Here is a 14,308-nt window from a genome sequence, read left to right on the forward strand (position 1 = left end):
CCAAAACATCATCTAAAGGATTTCCCTACAGACATTTAAACCCGACAGTTTGCATGCTCACCATGCTGGTGGTAGGCCCTCCTGCAACCATGAGCTTATATTGTAGCCTGCTGGTATTGACCTTGTCCTGCCTTGTCTGCCTGCTTTGACATTGGATTTCTGTATTGTTAAAATCCTGTAATATTCCTCCATTAACCTGTATTGCTTTAAGATGCATACTATTTAGTTGTTGCTGTTTATTACATTTGCCCAAATGCTTTCCTACTATAGGTGGAATATGTGTTGTTTATACAATGGGCCTCTAGGTGTAACTGTGCGCATGAATTATACTATAGTATACATAGTACTTTCTATACTGCTTAAGAGGGATAGAGTTGGAAGCTACTGTTGTGTAATGGCTAAAAAAGCACTGTTATATTTTACTCATCCTCGGCTACCAAAACATAACAATGTGCACTTATGTTTGGATTTGTGTGCTAAAGCTTTGCACCTGTAAGCCTTACAGTAGTCCAGTGGTCAGTCTGATTGTGTACAAATTTATTTAAGCTATCTGTGCTTTGGTGGTTTTTTTGTTTGTTTTCATTGTTTTTTCACTGTTGTTTGCAATGCCTTTGTAGTCTGTATTATGATTTTGTGGAGCTAATGTTTTACAAACCTTTTTAGACCTATCATATAACATATATCTGCAACGCAATTTTCACAACGTTTCTGGTAATTTTTCCCTAAGCATGATAGAATATACACATTTTGATATGTATTCAGATGTCTTCTTATCCCTTTATATTTTTTCTTTGTGATCTGTGAAATGGCAAAATGTTTTTGGAAGCCTTATAGTATATAATATGCCAAAACATCATCTAAAGGATTACGTGGAAAGGGAGTACATAACTTGTGTTTAACTTTATTTAATCTTAAGGAATAAGAGAAATGTTAGGGGAAAAATTTAGCAATCCATGTAGGGGAGATGTTTGGCAGCCAAAGTCAATTCCTTATTTGAAAATATTCACTTCAAAAATGGTACTTTCAATTGAATGAAGCCATCCTTGATCTTTTTACTTGAGACTCTATTGTTATCTAGTCACAGTAAGAAGCCTATTAGCTCTTAAGACTAGACAGAAGAAAGGGAACTGAGAACAGTTTTTATTCCATTTTTGAAAAGGCTTAGAATTCTGATCCACAGGTATGGAGGGGTGGTATGATTACCCAAAAAATGTACAATGGAACAATATGGAGGATAATGAATCTATGAAGCAAAAATAACACTTTTTAGTTCTACCGGTTAAAACAGTTTTTGTTCTATAGAAATATAATTGATGTGTGTGTAATCAAATAGAGATAGATTATATTACTATAAATGGTGCTTGGTGATGTCAAAAAGTTATAATCAGTGCTTAGGGATATAATTGTTGTCACACCATTTTTAGTTAAACATCTGTTAAACATCTCCAGGCACCATTTACTGGTCACATTATAAAAAGAAGAAGAAGAGAAGACTAATTTCTTAATGTTACAGCACTGACTGCAGGTACTCCTAAACAAAATAATCCTAAAGGGGTTGTTCACCTTTGAATTAACTTTTAGGGTCAGCTTTATCAAGGTTTGAAGAGAAAATTTGAATCGTCAATGTCCAAAACTGTCAAATTCAACTAGGGAATTATTAAAATTCAATTAAATTTTTTTTAAAAATTCAAATTAGATTTTTGAAATGTTTCATATAATGGCCCTTTAAGAACTCAAATTCGAATATTCGCCACCTTACACCTGCTGAATTGCTGTTTTGGCCTATGGGGAATGTCAATGTCAATCAATTTGGAGTTGTTTGCTGCCTTCCTGACATTCAAGTTTTTTTCGAAGAAAAAACTCTAATCAAATTTGATTCGAATGGGATTCGAGTTTGCGGGTCAATCCCATTCAACCGAGTTTCATTTTTTTTTAAAATAAATTGCAATTAGTTAAATTTCGAGTTCACGGGAGTTCATGGGAGTATTAAATAACTCCCAAGAACTCGAAATTTCGACCCTTGATAAATCTGCCCCTTAGTATGTAGAGAATGATATTCGGAGACAATTTGTAATAGCTTTTGATTTTTTTATTATTATTTGTCTATGAGTTATTTAACTTTCTATTCAGCAGTTCTCCAGTTTGCAATTTCAACAATTTGGTTGCTAGGGTCAAAATTACCTCAGCAACCATGCACTGATTTGAATAAGAGACTGGAATATGAATAGGAGAGGGCCTGAATGGAAAGATGAGTAATGAAAAGTAGCAATAACAATACATTTGTAGCCTTACAGAGCATCTGACCCCCAAGCTGGAAAGAGTCAGAAGAAGAAGGCAAATAATTTAAATACTATGAAAAAGAAAAAATGAATGCCAAATAAGAAATAGCTTATAATTAGCCAATCAATAATATGCTTAAAGTTCATTAAAGGTGAACCATCCCTTTAAAGACATGTTCTGGGTAAGTATAAGGTATAGCAAACTACAGCTCCACTAGGGCAGACAAAGGTGCCAATCTTAGGCGAGGCTGAAGTTTAACAGGCAAAAAGCTAGGACAAATAATATAGTCACAGACAGACCAAGATAAAAGGTATTGACAAAAAAACTAGGAACCAAGACAAAACTGAGGTCAACTAGGGACAAGGATCAGAGCTCAGAAACCAGATGCAATTAATTTAATATTTAAATCAGTATAATAGAGAGGAATAGGATACAAGATACCAGGTCAGAGTTTCTGGAAGAAGAGTCAACCTATAACAGAACAGGGTTTAATGCAGGACCAAAGTATACAAAAGAAACAATCTGGAATCTCTCTTACATTATATTTCTCTCTCTCAAAACGTATTGCCTGGTTTAAAAAAAGGGTAGCTCCATGTAAAACTGTTTTTAATTTACAACTGAGACACAATATTTAAACAATATGCAGAAAATAAAAAAATAATTTTAAACAGATACTAAACTTTGTAAATATAGATTTGTCCTGATGCTTATAAGATTTACTTGATAAAGTTTGGCATTTACAATACTGCAACCATAGTAAATCACAGTTGATCTCTAAAAACTTCTGTTGACATGTCTTCTTGACACTTTAGGTTATTAGGTTATTTATTTCCATATTGTTACAGGATCACTATATTTATTTGTTTGGGGACTAATTGCACATCTGTATTTGTGAGGAATATAATATAGAAACTTGCAAGTTGTACTGTTCCATTTTTTTTCCAGTTCCACAGTATTATCATTTTGCTGCATTTAGCAGGTGCAAGGTAAGTGTATCTTATAACATACTGTTAGTCTCTGCTTAGTGACTTTCTTTATATCTTCTAGAACTTCCTCCCAATATGATTTTAATTTTGGACAGGTGAACCAAAACCAAATATGAACGTGGGTACCTCTATCCTGTTCACATCTCCAACATTTATCAGAGCTGTTTGGGAACATTTTCTTAAGTTTCAACGGTGTATAATGCCACCTGGTAAATAATTTGTAATTCATCTCTCATACTCTAACCACTCTTGATAGTTTATGTATATTTTCCACTGCTTTCTCCCTTAGTGAAGTTGGAATTGTACAATTGCATTCTCTTTCCCATTCCTTATGTGCTGATTGCTTTGGGGGGCAATTTTTAACAATGTATAGAACTTTGAAATAGGTTTACTAATCTTGTCCGATTGTTCAAACATGAATTTATCTCCTCCTTATCTCCCTTATACCTGTCTTCAATTTGTATAAAGTCTTTTAGGCTAGGGGCACACGGCGCGATTTCGCCGCGATTCTGCGCTGGGCGAGTTGTCGCTGCGTTTTTTAAGCCGAAATAGCTTTGCTAACTTTGGCGCTGGCGTCAATGCAAATCGCGGCGAAATCGCTGCGCTAATTCACACGCGGCGATTCTTTTTCTACTGTCGCCCGAAAACGCCCAGCGAGGCAACTTCGGACGACAATAGAAAACGAATCGCCGCGTGTGAATTAGCGCAGCGATTTCGCCGCGATTTGCATTGACGCCAGCGCCAAAGTTAGCAAAGCTATTTCGGCTTAAAAAACGCAGCGACAACTCGCTTCGCGCAGAATCGCGGCGAAATCGCGCCGTGTGCCCCTACCCTTAATATTGTTGGAAAGTAGATGCTTTACTTCGTGTACCACAATGCACCTATTGATCTTTATCTTTTATTAACATAACATGTGTTATCGGGTTTGTTGCATTTATCTCACAATTCATAGAACCTCTGCTTACTATTCATAAAAGCTTTATAAGAGTGGAGGTCTAATATAGGTTTAAATTGCAGTCATTTGTTATACAGCTGTTGTTGGATATCCTTTACTAGATGCCCTTTATGTAGCTACTCCAGACTGTGTATTTCTGGTAGAAGAAGATTAATTTCTCTCTCTTTTTCTTTCTTTAGATTGTTGCACAGAGCTCAGCTGACCCCTCAATACGCATTTTTTTGTTTCCCACAATGTTATAGGTGAGATCTCAGGAGAAGAGTTTTCCTTTATTATTTGCTGTATAATGTCAATAATACATAGTTTATTCTCCATATGCATTCTTTCTCTATTCTCTGGGGAATAGTAAATGTAAGAGTCATCGGGGTATGGTCTGAATGTAATCCATCTTCTATTGAGGTCTGTTTTACCAGATGTAACTATTTTTGTGACATAAGTATATAGTCTATACGTGAATACATTTGATGAGTTTTAGAAAAGTGGGTGAAATCCCTATCTTTAGGGTGTGTTGCTCTCCAACTATTTACCAAATAAATATCTACCAGGTTTTGTTTAACTTTCCTTAGACTTTTACAAGATACTGTAAATGAGTTGTACCATTAGAAGTATCTGCATACGGATTAAGTGTGAAATTTAAGTCCCCTCCCAGGATAACCATCCCCTCTGAAAAAAAGCTTCAGATTCTTTCAGAAAACTGATTATAAAGCTTGATTGACCCTGGCTGGGTGTTTATACATTGGCAATGGTTACTTTCAAATTAGCAATCACCCCTTTCAATATATCTTATATATCTTCATCAGATCGCATTTCTTGTAATTGAAATGGTACATCTTTGTGTATCATTGTCATTACCCCTGTTATTAATAAAGTATGTCTGTGGGTATTGTTTCAATACTATGATCGGGGCCTGACCTCTTTTAAAATGTGTTTCTTGTATTAATATGCTACCAGCATGTAGTTTCCTACAAACCTAGAAGATTTGACTTCTCTTCACAGGATCATTTAAACCATTTACATTGTAGCTTACCACCTATACATTGTAATAAAGCAATTTTTAAAGTTTTAGTCTACCTGCTGCTACCTTGTTGAGTGCCACGTCTGGGGAATTGGGAAAGGAGATATATAGAGAAAAATACTGGGAGTGCACAACTTTAGACTTGTCACCTGTCTGTATATCATTGGTGGCGGGGAGTGCTATTGCACTGACTGATGGGGTAGTGTAGTTACCTGCCCGAATTTGACCTTTTACTACACATCATTATTTTTTCACCTTTACCTGGCAGTCACCTAGAACCTGGGCAGTAATAATTACAACACTATAACAGCTTTAAAGATGGGCAAAATCATTTGCAAATACATATAAACTAACTAAACTTGTTTCAACTCTTGTAGAAACCTAAACCAATCATAGGGTATTAAATATAGTGAAAACCTTTTAGCTTAATTACCCCGTCCAAATTCTCAACAGATAATGTTATAATTACCATCCTGAGTGTTATATTCAGTGGACCCATTTACTAGTGGTAGTGCTCGTTATATCCTGAAAAAGTTTTACCGTGACATCCTCAAATGTCATGTTGCTTACATCCCTTGACTTGAAAAAAACTCTCTTCTTTCAATGCAAAGCTGTTTAAGCAACACATTATATCATGTGGAGTGTTCAGGTGCTTGCTTTGGCCTTATGCACCTTGTGTTCCCTTTCAATGTCATTTGGTGTAGTTTCATCTCTGTTCAGGATACTATAAAATATTTGGAGCAGTGTAGGTTTTATCTCCTCGTTTTTAATGGACTCTGACACCACTCTAATACTTATATTATTCCTCCTCCCTTTATGTTCTTGGTCTTCCATTTGTCTCTGCATCTCATTTAACATTAAATTGTGTGATTGTATGGCTGTATGTATATATCTTTGATTGGTCTCTAAGTCCTCCGTTCTGCTGGCCAGCATTGCTATACCTTTCCTTATCTCTCTAAGTTCATCTTTCAGCATTGAGGTTACCCCTTGTAGCATATCTTTTATCAGATTTGGTAGGTAAGTTAGCTATATACATCAAAATGTCCATTTCTTCCTCCGGTTTGCTCTCTTGTTCAGAGAGATCCTGCTGCATGGTTGCTGGTTCGCTGCTGGTTCGTCCATGTGCACCTGTGTCGGCGCCATCTTGCTTGTAATACGATCTGGCTTTTTCCTTTTAAATAGCGGTGCTAATTCTGCTTGTGAAAGTGAATGTCTTTTCTCTATTGTCGTTTACTTTTCAGGCTTCTGTTTATGAGATTTACCCATCTTTCTTTTCAGGTATATTGCTGCCCTGGCTAGTGACTGCACAGAGCTCTTCCGTCAGGCAACCATCCGGCGCGAAGGTAAGCCATGCCCCGACCTGACCGCTGTTATCAGTTGATTTTACATCGCACATTCTGACCTTGTATTTTTCTTGAAGTCTTTATTGGTTCTGGTTGGAATTTTTTGTGTGTGCTTTTTTTGTATAATTTACCAAGGTAAGCTAATAGTTCCCCCAAATAAATACCTCTAATTTTAGGGAGAGTGCCAAATGGCACTGGGTGCAAATGAAATGCACAATCCTGCTGGTACTTAAAGGGTTAAATGAAATAAGAGAGGCTTAGACGTAAATGTCCTGCAGCTGAAATTGAATTTAACACCACACTGTTAAATCATGAGTCATTGAATAAATTCCCACTGTGAGGTGAGAATTATATGGTTGATATCATGACTTTGAAGTTTTTAACTTCTTATTCTGAATGCAAAAATACGAGTATAGTAGCTAATTTTAGAAAGGCATACAAGTAAAGTTAATGTAGAGGGTCATAAAAGAATTGTGTACAATAGCATCACTGCTGATCTTTCTGTGGCTGCACAGTACATAGGGAATTGACTGTTGTTCTACAGGTTCCTTTTTGCCAAAATAGGTATTTTGACAATAGGACTTATCTACAAAAATGTGCTTTTAATTTTGTAATAAATTTAGTGATTACACAATATTGGGCCTTGTACTTTCCTTGTGGTGAAGAGGGTTGCTTGCAGAGATTGGTAGCATGTACAGTAGCATGAAGAGTGTGAGTACTACTTATGTCTATTCCCTTCATTTTCCACCCAATATGATATATGCTGTTCTAATGAGAAATAGATGGGTACTTGCACTGCTTTGCACTCTGATTAAAGCTAAAGTGGACAGCAGTGAACTTTAACAAGTTATTAGGAAGAAACATATGGATTTCTAATTTAAAAGCTAATAAAAACACAATCTTGTTTCTTAAAATGTAACCACTTATGTAATGTTTTACAGGCTCCGGGACCTTATTGCATGGCAGGCAATTTCTCCATACATCATACAGATGACCTCCCCCTGTGGCTGATACACCTGACCTTCCTCCAGCAAGCCATCTAATCTCTGCTTGGGCAGGAAGACCAGGATAATACATGCCTTGTCTCTAATAAATGACTTAATGAAGCACATGGCCAGCTGAAAGGAAGAGAGTACTGGGCCTGGCTGAGCTAAAAGTTGAGAAACCTGCTAATACAATGGAAAATAAGAGACCTGAGCAGGAAATGAAGCAGAAAGGCTACTGTGAAATAATATATATTATAAAGCGTTATATTAAATAATTATAATAATATAGCTTTACATTCATAAAAAAGAAAGAGCCCAGAAATTCTGCCATCCTATGAAAAATTACATGTGAATCGAATCTTATCAGAGGTGTTCCATTACTAGTAGCAAGTGTGATGACGCAGACAGGGGGGTCTGTGGAATGTACCTACTGGGGACCAGCACAATAAGAGGTAAGAGATTACACCAGGCGTCTTTTACGGTGGCAAATAATGACAAACAAAACCAGGATGGGGACTGTCATGGACAGACTTGAAGGCATAAAGCATTACTATCATAGGGCTTTCCAAACCTCTGGGTTGTTTAGACACAGTAGGTTTAATCTATAAAATACACAATATCTAACCATATTCTTTTTTTACTTTGGTTCTTCTCGTGTAGGATATATGCTACCTAATCAAGTTGAAAAATGTGGACAATTTGTTACTGGATGTGCTGTGGCAGACCTTACTTTCTAATCAGGTAATGTAATTAAAATGGCAAATTTGCAGATGGGTAGTAAACCAAAGTAAACAGGTCTTGGCTTTCTAAAAACTGAACAGTAAAGTGTATCTGCTTGTTATTGGTAACTAGACCTGTACCAGATGTTGCACCTTTTATTACATTACCCCAAAGGGACTTAATACACATAACCCCCTTACTTTAATTTTTGCAAACGTTGTTGATGTTATGTAATACAAGTGAATTCTGAATTCAGAGTACAATGGAAAGGAAGTTCATTAAAGGGTTGTGGCATCAGAATCCAATTTTTTGCTTTGGTGTGTGTGTGTGGTATTATACAGTATTGATGTGTTAAGCTATTCTTGTGTCAGTTATTTTTGTTTTCATTAGTTCTTTTTTTAATTACTATCTATGGTAATAATGATGGTTACATGCTTAGATTGCTTAGATATCAAGACAATTATTGTTAGTGATAGTGATAATGTTCCTCACGTATTGGGACTGGAAATGGATATATATGGTATCCTGGCAGAAATGACTTACTATTTGGTGAGGAATGCTTTTCGATCCAGTTTATTTATTTCAGACCTTTACCTTAATTGTATTTAGTTAGGTTACAATGTCCCACTAGCATTGTTGAGGTTAGTGGCTTGCCTTTGTTGAGTGCCTGGTGTAAGAATTATGTATGTTATTTGGTGATTACCACCTACTGGCTGTAGTGTCATTTGTACATATCTCTTTGTTCGCACCTGCCAAATAATGACCAATGGAGGATCAGCTCAAAAGTAGCTTCTTCTTTAGAGTGTGATGTGAAGTTAAGTATCATTTTTTTTACATATATGTAATAATGTTCCCCCTGTTGTAAATGTCACAGTGTAAAAATACACAAAATTGCTGTAATATTTTTTTTTAAATAAATGATGTCCCCAAAAAAAAATGTACACAAATCAAACTTAAATACTGTAGTTAGAGAATGGTAGCATAGTTTTCAAAAACACCCGGAGCTTCAATCACTGTGTTCCTTTTGCACGCAGCACGAATTAAACTTCAAAGCTTTTCCGAAGAAAGGAAAAAAGTAATTGTATTCACTTGTCCACTGAAAGTTTATGCCTGCCAGAGCCATTTACTGGGGCTGCTTAACAGCTTTGTTGAGGTGTTTATCCTTTCGAGATAGTTCATAGCTCTCTGCATTTGGGGAATAGAAAAAGATTCAGACTATGCCAAGCATTCAGGATAGTGTTTGCTAGTCAAGCACAATGTTGCAACTCATCTACATAATCCCTTCATCTTGTTTGCGACAGGGAGAGGCCGAGGATAGTGGCATGTCAAATTTGACAGCTTTATTAAACTGGAAAGACTATACTCGTATCCCTGTTGTTTAAATCGTTTTAGTAACTATAACATGCTTCAGGAAACAAAAAAACTATTTACTTGTTATACTTTTCTTTTGTATTTTAAACAGAGAAAAACTCCAGTTCACTAAACAAATTTATTTTTAATATTTGCTGTATTTATTATTTTGCAATAAAGCTGAGGCACTGTTTTTTTTTATCATTGACTATTTCTTTGTTATTTCAAAATGGAGGTTTAAAGGTGACAATGAATAATTAAAACTGTGGATTTTATACTTTTCACTAAACCGAAAGAAAAAATTAACAGAATTGTTGTGCAATAAAGTTATCAATTGTACAATAGGTAAAGAGGGGAAAAACTTTTTTTTACTTAAAGGGAAAATGTACCCCATCCCCTTTTGACATGATCTCATAAAGAGTTTGGTTTATGTAAAAAGATGCATAAGCAATAACTTCCAAGTTTTTTATGGTAGGTAAAAGCAGAGAATCTGTTGCTTTAACATTAAACAAGATAGGGAGCGGCTGAATGACATTAAAAAAAAAAAAAAATATATATATATATACACACACTTTATATATACACATATTTGTGGCTACTCAAATAATTGTTATGTACCTTTTTAGCTTGTTGCTATGGATCACATTGGATAACAAGCATATATAGATATTATGCTTGTATGTTATGTCCTGTCCAAAATAGCCCAACCTAATTCTCTTATGTGTTGGCCATGGTTTGTCCCCAAATGTTTTATAAACTTGACTTTATGATCTGCATTCTTGGAGGCCAACATGGTGGCTAATTAATATCACTCTTCTTTACTTCATCCAATTCATAAATGGTATGAGGTCTCTTACATAAAATTCATTAAGGCTGCTAGTTGTAAGGGCATGAAGGCTCCGTTAGGACTTGCGGACCAAGGAAGAAACACCAGTCCAACACAGTTTAATGTATCCGATAAGGGTGAAGAAGAAGAGTAGTGAAGTCCAGCCAAATGGGTCAATGCAGGCAGAAAGGTTCAAAGTCGAATTAACAGGCAGAGGTCAAACACAGAAATCAGTAATAGCAAGGAATAAGACGCACCCAGGAACACATGAAGTAGAATCTATTATTGGGAAAGGTCTGCAATGTTCTGGTGTCTTATATAGGGCTATTTGGAGCCAAACGTGCGTGATGATGTCATGAGGCTGGCATCACAGTGATGCGTCCTTTCTGACGCGCTGGCATCACAATGCTGCATTCGTTCTGAAGTGCTGGCGTCGAGACGCTGAGCATGTTTGACACATTGGTATCAGAACGTGCCACGTGGCAGCCCTTGGCGCATCTCGGAGAAGAGTGGCGGTAAGAGCGGCGGTAAGTATTCCTTACACTAGTGCAGTCATGCTAAAATGAAATACAAATATTTCACACATTGACACACTCCTGGCACTTTTGTGTAACTGCACAGAGCTTGTTTTGTTTTTTCTTTGTTTATTCATTTTATCGAATTGTTCATCACAATGCACATACATTCACAGATTAACCTGCATTCCTTATATTAGATTTAGCCTACTATTTACAAAATGAATATTGTCATATGGCTTAAATAACTGATACTTTACAAAATATGTAACAAATTGAATGCTACATTGTGTTGTTGACATTTGTACTTAATCTTTGTCATTACAGCAATGTAATTTTCCAGCTCGCTACTTTTTACCTAATTTACATTTACAGCACTGATGTTTAGATTATTAAAAATGTTGAATCCTGTTACAAAGATTAAGTTTAGTATAATTTGGGATCTCTGACCCTCTTTACTTCTTTGAAGTTCATAATAATTAGACTTTTCCATGTTTTTTTCATAACCACCATTCTAGTGGCTAAAAATTGCTCATTTTTGTGCCATACTACATGAGCATGTTATTTTTTGTTTAATTAGATACTATATGGGGATGATGCAGCTGATTAGATGTCCTGCAAGGTAACACAGAATGTAAGAATGCAAGCCAGAATGTAAGAATGCAGGCCTATATTGATTTTGTATGTATTAACTCTTGTGTATGCTTTTAATAGAGAGTCTACAGTATATTTCATTGTGGGTGTAAACCTTTTTTTTTGCCAATTATGACCACTACGATTTTTGACACAAAGCTACAATCAGCTGTAGTCAAGGGTTATTGTGCAATAATAGAAAGAGAAAACAGACCAGGTGGAGAAAAATAACTACTTTAAGGTGAACTGAATGTAGAACAGGTCAAGAGTATGGAAGACACAGTTCTATTTGCACAGAGAATGAATTCTGAGGAGGAGTCATGCCAGTTGTAGAGGCCACTGCACCTTGCTAGTGAAAGCACACAGAAGTGGTACAGTTTGCATTGCATTCTGAGCACTTTTGCAATGTGCATTCATTTTTTCCCTAGATATTAAAGAATACATGTACAGTTAACATGAATTATTTTTGTTAGAACAGCAGCACCAAGTAGTCAAGGAAGTTGTCAGGAGAAAGAAAATAGTCTGGTCTGATGTTCATCTGGTAAGGAAAAAATTTAGAAACCTTTCTCAAATCTTTCCTAACCTCTAGAACATCAGAGCAGTCCTCTATCTTTCTCATGACAACTTCCTTGACTATTTGGAAGAATTATCAGAAAATGACCAGCAGGTGGTGCTGCTGTAACAAAATTCATTCATGTTAACAATACATGGATCCTTTAATATCTTGGAATAAAAAAAAAAATAAATGTACACTGCAAAAGTGTAGCACCCTCATCAATTTTACATTCATTTATTTTAAATGTTTACTTATCCTTTAAGAGACTTCTGAAGAGACTGAAGATATTGAATAAAGGATGAAACTGCTCTCAAAATGCCAGGAAAGAAAAGCATCGAACTGCATATATAGATTTACAAACTATGCTACCAACAGGGATAATTCTTTCAAGGTGGAATATAACCTCCAGCAAGATTGAAGAAACATTATTCAGACACTCTGGGTAACTATTTGAGAGTTTGTGTTTCTCAAGAGTATTTAATGCATACAGTATGTAGTCCAGTTTTGCAGAAGCCCTGAAAATAAATACATCAATTCCTACAAGGAATAAAATGATCCAGCCTTCCATTTATCCATTTTCTCAGATACTCTGGACTGATGATAGCTCTTGTCTCACATCCAATCTGTCAGTAAGCTGGTAAAAGCATGGAATTGAATTGTTTGTGAAAATGCTCTAGTGTCGCATTTCCCTAAGAAAATGAAAACATTTAAAAGTTTATTGGGTGCTTTGTACTTTTGCAAAGGCTAGAGCTCTTATCTATGAACCCTCATATGCATAGTACAATAAAATGTATAAAACTGCTTATCTTCACTTGTGTTTAAATGCCAGATAATTGTGCTTGAACATGGACCCCTAGACAGAGAGCACTGCAATTAATACCTGCTTGAGGTATTATTACTTACGTACGTGTACCCACTTGAAATGTTTTGCAATTTTGTAAATTTCAAGCTTTCTTAACTTTTTCATTCTCATTGTTATATCAGCCACAGGTATAACCAGAAGCTGTCTAATAAATGTTAATCAGCTTTGGTTACAGAAATGAGAAAATTCTGCAGTATGGGTCTGTGAGCAGTACATTTAAAATAGCTAGGATAACACATGAAAGCTAACCCAAAATTCCACCTTGCTTTTGCAATTAAGAATAACTCCAAAAAAACTAAAACAATAATATTGGATATAGGATATTTTGGAGAATATGATATAGAGCATGTGATGCTACACTTTATAATTTTAGTTTGTAAGCCTGGTGATAAATAGTGATCAAACAGAATTGGTGCTCTTGATAAATGGGTGTATTTTCAAATATGCAAAGTAGCATAAATACACCTGGTGAAAAAAGAAATAGTCATTACAAAGTTATTACACCAAAATTTGTTGTACTTTTAAAACCATGTGTTTTGAAAAACTATGGGGACAGAGGAGTCGGTAGGTTTGAAAACGTATATATAGCTATATGGTTGCAAAAGTCATGGCTTATAGGGAACATTGTATCAGATCTGTTATCCAGAGACCCACTGTTCAAAGGATCTAAATATGAGTGCCATTTTCCATAGTTTCCTATCTTAAACAAAATCTAAGAACGGCGTTCGCGAACACCAAATCGGCAGTTCGCTACATCCCTAGTTCTCATACATGTACTTCAGAAATCTGGTTCTGTAATACATTTCTGTACATTATATTTAAAGTACATGTGAGTATACATGGACACCAAGAATTAAGTTTAAGGATCTGATGTTTCTTGCAGCTTTATGAATAAAATACCTTATGGTCTTTGTGATTATTTCTACGCAAGCAGAAGGCTAAATATTTCATGAGAAAAGCTAGACAAACTGTGAATCTGTTTAAACAAAAAAAATCATTATTTACTTCCACAAAGCTCACATTCTAATCTCCAATAAAGTCCTTGTATAAAAAACGGAAAGCAAATGTCATGCCAAGATGAGACATTTACAGTTCCACTACCAGTTCTGGCATTTTTCATACAAATGCTACACTGGGGGACCTAAATAGCATTTCAGATGTTTAGGTAAAGTTTACCATGCAAAGATGTGCGACAAAACAAATCCCAGCTCATTTGACCTTAAATGCAAGTCAACAATAAGGAAAAAAATCACAGAAACAGAGATTATGGGAAGTAGTAAG

General features: G+C 35.7%; 1 long non-coding RNA gene across 2 annotated transcripts; it reads left to right on the plus strand.

Annotated features, from left to right (window-relative positions):
* Nucleotides 1-3,009: 3,009 nt before the first annotated feature.
* LOC121403661 lies at nt 3,010-9,814 on the plus strand. 2 transcript variants are annotated; one of them, XR_005967422.1, is made up of 4 exons: nt 3,010-3,475; nt 4,401-4,463; nt 6,515-6,579; nt 7,521-9,814. It is a non-coding gene; the product is annotated as an uncharacterized LOC121403661 (long non-coding RNA). The 2 variants fall into 2 exon arrangements; XR_005967421.1 differs by lacking the exon at nt 3,010-3,475 and having other exon boundaries at nt 4,205-4,463.
* The last annotated feature ends 4,494 nt before the right edge of the window (nt 9,815-14,308 follow it).

The sequence above is a fragment of the Xenopus laevis genome, chromosome 1L (genome assembly GCF_017654675.1).
Source record: "Xenopus laevis strain J_2021 chromosome 1L, Xenopus_laevis_v10.1, whole genome shotgun sequence".
Taxonomy (NCBI): domain Eukaryota; kingdom Metazoa; phylum Chordata; class Amphibia; order Anura; family Pipidae; genus Xenopus; species Xenopus laevis.